Raw genomic sequence first — 6,616 nt, forward strand, 5'->3', positions numbered from 1 at the left:
CGGGAAGATGCTATAGCTCGAGAGTCAATAAGAATCCTGGGTGAAAAGGGGCCTTGGTGATATAGGATAATAACTTTGAATATCCTAATGAGTCATCTATAAGAGACGCGGTATACATTTATTACTATAAATCCCCTATAATCAAGGGATATTATTCGTTCAGTTATACGCCCCCTGATCTTCAGGGGACGTTTCCTTGTATATCGGATTGCAGGCCTTTAATGCCATTTAATTTATTTGCATATACAGAATAAATTCCCAAAATATGTGGGATAGTATTCTGAAATCTTCTCTATAAATAGAGAGGTCATGCACCATTGTAAATGACCGAATTTTGGTGATCTTGAGGGAAAACTCTGGAGAATTCATCATTGAAGAATTTTCAAAGATCATCTGAAGTTTAATAACAAAGACTCGTGGACTAGGAAGATTTAACTGCTGAACCACGTAAAAAATCTCGTTTGTATTATTGTATTTTTATTGGCCATTACTGATTATTGTTTTCGTGCTCTTCTTTCACTGTTGACGAAAAACGGCATCAACAGTTTGGTGCTTTCATTAAGAGACTTAAGCATTCAGTCCCTGAATAAGTCATGGCCACTAATAATCAGAATGCTCCTGAAGAGAATTACCCAAGACGTCCTGGGAAACAGCCGATGGAAAACCCAGATGTTGAGGAAAGAAGTGGATCCTCCGATTATCGCGGACCACCCGCTCTGCCACGAGATGAGGATATGTATTACGATCCTGAACGATATGTTCCCATTGTGGAACTTGAGAATCGGCAGCTGAAACAGCAGTTGGCAGAGGCCAACAAGCAGAATGAGGAGTTAGCTAGGATAGCCGCGGAGGCGCAGGTGGCTTAGCCCCTGCCTCCGCGTGAAAATCAAGCTCCTCCTCCTAGGGACGTGCATGTTCCTCCCCGCAGGCCCCGGGGGCGTCTGCGAAAGAATGATGCCCCAAGAAGGCCGGCACAATCTCTGGCACCAGCAGAGCCATCCGCTCCCCCTAGGCCCCAGAGAAGTACTCGGGCTAGGGCCCCGGTTAATCCACCTGTGGAAGTACCTGCGGGAACTGAGAACAACCAAGCCCCTGCAGAGGCTCGGACTCAAATCCCTGGGAACGCACCACATGGAACCAACCCATCTCGGGCAAACTCCGGACCATCAAGGCCACAAAATGGGTGGTAGCCACCGTCACCCATACGTTTCCCTCCATCACCTATAAGATACCCTTCACCCCCTCGCAGGAATGCTCAACCAGTTCGAGATCAGGACGAAAGGCGTGTGGGGAGGAGACAAGGAAACAGGGAAACTTTCCAGGAGCGGAGAGATGCCCTATCAGAGAGAAGTCAAACATCTCGGTCCCGCATAACGGAAACGAGGTGACACGGAAAAGATCCATCTCGAAATAACTATGCGACAAGTTTTACTAGTGACGACTCTGGAGATACTAGATCGGTCAGCAACCATGATCGAGGTCGTAAGAATACTGGAAGCCATAGGAATCGCTCCAACTTGCGAGAACGCCTGAATCAAGGTCGGGGTAATGATAACCCGATAAACCTGGACCTGAGGGATTGCTTGAATAGGTGTCAAGACCCTCTACGGAGGCGCGAGTCTAGAATTGTGATCGGCGACAACCGATTCCAGACAGTACCCCTCGCGGACCCGGTCCAGGAAAGAGTTGAACAGTTGGAAAAAGCCTTTAGGCTTTTGAAAAGCGAGCAAGGTCGGGATCGATATGAAGATTCAGATGAGGAGCTTGAACCGTTTGCTCCCCATATTTCTAACACTCAATTTCCCCAAGGATTTCGGATCCCTCACATCCCAACGTTTGAAGGGAAGTCCAACCCATGCAACCATCTAAGTTCATTCAAAACCATAATGAGAGCGAGCAACGTGGGTTACGAGCTCAGATGCATGTTATTTCTAGCATCTTTAACAGGACCAGCCAAAAGCTGGTTCGAAAAATATAAAAGACACTCAATAACTTCATGGGAGCAGCTGTCTAGAGACTTCAAGAAGCAGTTTAGAGCCATGACGGGGTTAGGCCCGAGGCATCAACCCTGACTAATGCTCGGCAGCAGCCAGGAGAAACTTTGAAAAGTTACCTTACGAGGTTCAATTTGGAAGTAGCCCGAGCTCGGAACATGGACGACAGCGGTAACCTAATGGCTGTCCAAGCTGGAGTTATGCCAGGGAATGCTCTCTGGGACGACATGCAGAGAAAACCTGTGAGGTCCATAACCGAGTTTAACAAGCGGGCACAGAGGTTTGTCAATGTAGAGGAAGCGAGGTCAACACATAATATGACTTCCCAGCCTGCAACTACAACGATAAACATAAACTCTGCCCCAACCTCGGTGGACCCACCAGCTTCAACGCCTGCTGCGGAAAACCCTTCCAAGAGAAAAACGAACGAAGGGAGTAACCCCGAGGCCGAAGGAGGAAAGAAAAAGAAAGGGGAGAGATATTTCTCTGTGTACAGAGTGTACACCGAGTTCAACGAGTCTCGGGAGAACATATACCTGGCCAATGAAAACCAGGTCCCCTTTAGGTGTCCGGACCCGATGAGAAATCAAAAGTCCAAAAGGGACTCCAGCAAGTATTGCCGATTTCACAGAGACACCGGGCATACTACCGATAAATGTCGATAGTTGAAAGACGAGATCGAAGGATTGATCTCGAGAGGTTACTTCAGAAAATATGTCAAGAACCAGAGTACTAATCAGGCGACCGCGAACCAGAAAGCAGCCGCGCCACAACCCACGCAAAACAATAATTCTCGAGCTCGGGAAGAAGATAGGCCCCCACCGATAGATGGAGATGATGTAATAACCATCTCAGGAGGGCCTCATCCCGCAGGAGTGGGTAGAAATGCCCAAAAGAGATACGTTAACGAGCTGAAGACTGGGGACGGGTCTCCCTATGAACCCGAACCTAGAGCTCCAAAAAGTCAGAGGATTGAATCCCAACCAATAACCTTCACCGAGGAAGACGCGTCCCATGTCCAGTTTCCTCACCATGATCCGCTGGTCATCACTCTCCAGCTGGCAAATAAAAGGGTCCACCGAGTTCTCATAGACAATGGGAGCTCAGTTAACATTCTCTATAAAGCAACCCTCGAGAAGATGGGACTCTCCCTTCGCGACCTGAAAGCGTGTGCAACTACTTTGTACGGCTTTTCAGGAGAAGGGACCGCCTGCATGGGATCCATCAAGCTCCCCGTAACCTTGGGAGACTACCCAGTCTCGGCAACCAAGATGATGGAGTTCGTGGTAGTAGATCTACCTTCAGCCTACAATGTGCTGCTTGGGAGACCTGCCCTGGTTGGGCTGGGGCAGTCTCATCGGTGAGACATCTGGCCCTTAAGTTCCCGACCCCTAGCGGCGTCGGAACATTAAAGGGAGATCAATTAGCTGGGAGGGAATGCTACAGCATTTCCTTGAGAGGAAAGAAACAGACGAGCGCACAAGCACTCGTCATTATTCAAAGTAAAGACGGGACGGTCTTAGAAATTGATGAAGAGATCGATCCAAGGGTTGAGGAGAAAGCTGACCTCGAACCCTTAGAAGAGCTCAAAGAAATTCAGCTCGAGGAAACTGATCCCTCGAAAAAGGTGAAGGTTGGAAAACACCTCCAGGATGAGACAAAATAGCAACTAATTTTATTTTTAAAGAAGAACCAGGATGTCTTCGTATGGTCACATTCGGACATGGTGGGAATAAGTCCGAATATAGCAAGCCACGCACTAAATATAGACAAAAGATTCCCTCCGAAGCAACAAAAGCGAAGACAGCTGGACGACGACAGAAAGAAGGCACTGAAGGAGGAGGTTGGCAGGTTAAAGGCAAACCGATTCATTAGGGATGCCTTTTACCCTGACTGGGTAGCCAATCCGGTATTGGTCCCAAAACCCAATGGGACGTGGCGGACCTGTATTGACTATTCAGACCTCAACAAAGCTTGCTCGAAAGACTGTTTCCCATTACCAAGGATTGACCAGCTCGTGGATGCCACGGCGGGGCATGGCCTGATGTCGTTCATGGATGCCTATTCTGGATATAACCAAATTCCCATGCATGCCCCCGACCAGGAACATACGAGCTTCATAATGGATAAGGGGCTATACTGCTATAATGTTATGCCATTCGGGCTCAAAAATGTTGGGGCCACATACCAACGGCTCGTGAACATGATGTTTTCAGAACAGATAGGCAATAACATTGAATTTTATGTTGATGACATGCTTGTCAAGTCTCAACTTAACAATAACCATGTTGATGACCTCGAAGAGTGCTTTAGCATGCTCCGCAAGTATAACATGAAACTGAATCCTCAGAAGTGCACTTTCGGAGTATCTTCAGGAGAATTCTTGGGCTGTATCGTGAACGCTCGTGGAATAGAAGCCAACCCCGACAAGATACAGGCCCTGATTGACATGCCCTCACCTCGAAGACACAAGGATGTCCAAAGTTTGACCGGCAGAATGGCGGCCCTAAGTAGGTTCATTTCAAAATCTACGGACCGTTGTCTCCCATTTTTCAACCTTTTGAGGGGAGGTAAGAAATTCGAATGGACAGAGGAGTGCGAGCTGGCATTCCAGGAGCTTAAAAAGCACCTCGCCGAACCCCCCATCTTATCAAAACCTGAAACGAGAGAAGTACTGTACCTATACCTCTCCACCACCGAACACGCGATAAGTGCAGTATTCGTGCGAGAAGAAGAAAAAGTACAAGGACCCGTTTACTACATCAGTAAAAGGTTACTGGGGGTAGAGTCAAGATACCCCCTGATGGGGAAGCTGGCACTTAGTTTAATTCATTCATCTCGTAAACTCCGCCCCTACTTTCAAGCGCATCCCATCCATGTGTTGACTGATCAACCACTTAGGCAGGTCTTGTCTAAACCGGAGGCTTCAGGTCGACTTCTTAAGTGGGCGGTTGAGCTCGGATAGTTCGAGATCACCTACCACCTGAGGACAACCATTAGGGCACAGGCGTTGGCGGACTTTATAGTAGAATGTACTGGCATGACCAACGATGAAGTTATAACCCCGGCCCATGAGCTGTGGAAACTTTACGTCGATGGCTCATCCAATGAAAATGGATCGGGGGAAGGAATCATTTTGATTACCCCCACGGGAAGCAGATTTCATTCTGCCTTAAGATTTAACTTCAAAGCATCGAACAATGTGGCCGAGTACAAGGCTTTACTGGCGGGGCTTCGTATAGCCAAGGAGCTCAAAGCTAAAGCAATACATTGCTACAGCGACTCCCAACTCGTGGTTAATCAAATCCTAGGAGAATACCAGGCTCGTGGCACGAAAATGGCAGCTTATTTGGAGAAGGAAAAATCCGCATTGGAGCATTTCGAATTTTATGCAATTGAACAGGTTCCCCGAGAGCGAAACTCAAATGCAGATGCCTTAGCTTGGCTCGCCACCTCCGCTGAAAATGAAGAACTGAACGTTGTGCCCATAGAACATCTCTCGGCACCTAGCATCAACGAATCGGAGGAGGAAGACGTGTGTATGATTGAATCCGAACCTACCTGGATGACCCCGATAGTTGAATACCTCGAGACCGGAGCCCTTCCAAAAGATCGGAACCAGGCTCGAAAGTTAATGTATCAACTTCCCCGTTACACCATTTTAGACGGAAAGCTATATAGAAGGGGGTATTCCATGCCATTACTTAGGTGCGTAACTCCACCTGAAGCTAAGAAGATCATTGAAGAAATTCATGAAGGATTCCGCGGAGATCACACTGGGGGGCATAGCCTATCTAAGAAAATCATACACCAAGGATATTTCTGGCCTACCATTAAAACAGATTCTTTCGAGTACGTGAAGAAATGCGACAAATGCCAGAGATTCGCCACGATTCCTCGAGCTCCACCATCCGAGCTGACCATGTTGACATCCCCATGGCCATTCGTGGTATGGGGAATCGATCTCATAGGCTCTCTCCCAATAGGAAAGGGCGGTGTAAAATACGCTGTAGTCGCTGTGGATTATTTCACAAAGTGGACGGAGGCTGAACCGTTGGCAACAATAACTTCCAAAAAGGTCCTCGACTTCGTGGTAAAAAACATCGTATGCCGATATGGGGTGCCGAGGAAGATTTTATCTGACAACGGAACTCAGTTCGATAGCGACTTGTTTACCAACTTTTGTGAAAAGAATGGAATAATAAAGAGTTTTTCGTCAATAGCTCATCCTTAGGCGAATGGCCAGGTCGAGGCTGTAAACAAAACTCTCAAAAGTTCACTAAAGAAAAGTTGGAGGAAGCAAAGGGACGATGGCCCGAAGAATTGCCCCAAGTCCTATGGGGATATAGGACCACAACTCGAACACCAACGGGGCATACCCCGTTCTCTCTAGCGTACGGTTGCGAGGCAATGTTGCCTATCGTGGTCGAAATTCCAACAATTCAAACTCACATTTACGACTAAAACTCAAACCACACTCAGCTCGAAGAAACCTTAGACTTGATTGAAGAACAGAGAAACGAGGCTCAGCTGAGGAACATTGCCTACCAGCAATGAGCTACCAGGTATTTCAACAAGAGGGTTCGAGATCGAAAGTTCGGTGTGGGAGATCTGGTGTTAAG

The sequence above is a fragment of the Humulus lupulus genome, chromosome 2 (genome assembly GCF_963169125.1).
Source record: "Humulus lupulus chromosome 2, drHumLupu1.1, whole genome shotgun sequence".
Classification (NCBI taxonomy): Eukaryota; Viridiplantae; Streptophyta; class Magnoliopsida; order Rosales; family Cannabaceae; genus Humulus; species Humulus lupulus.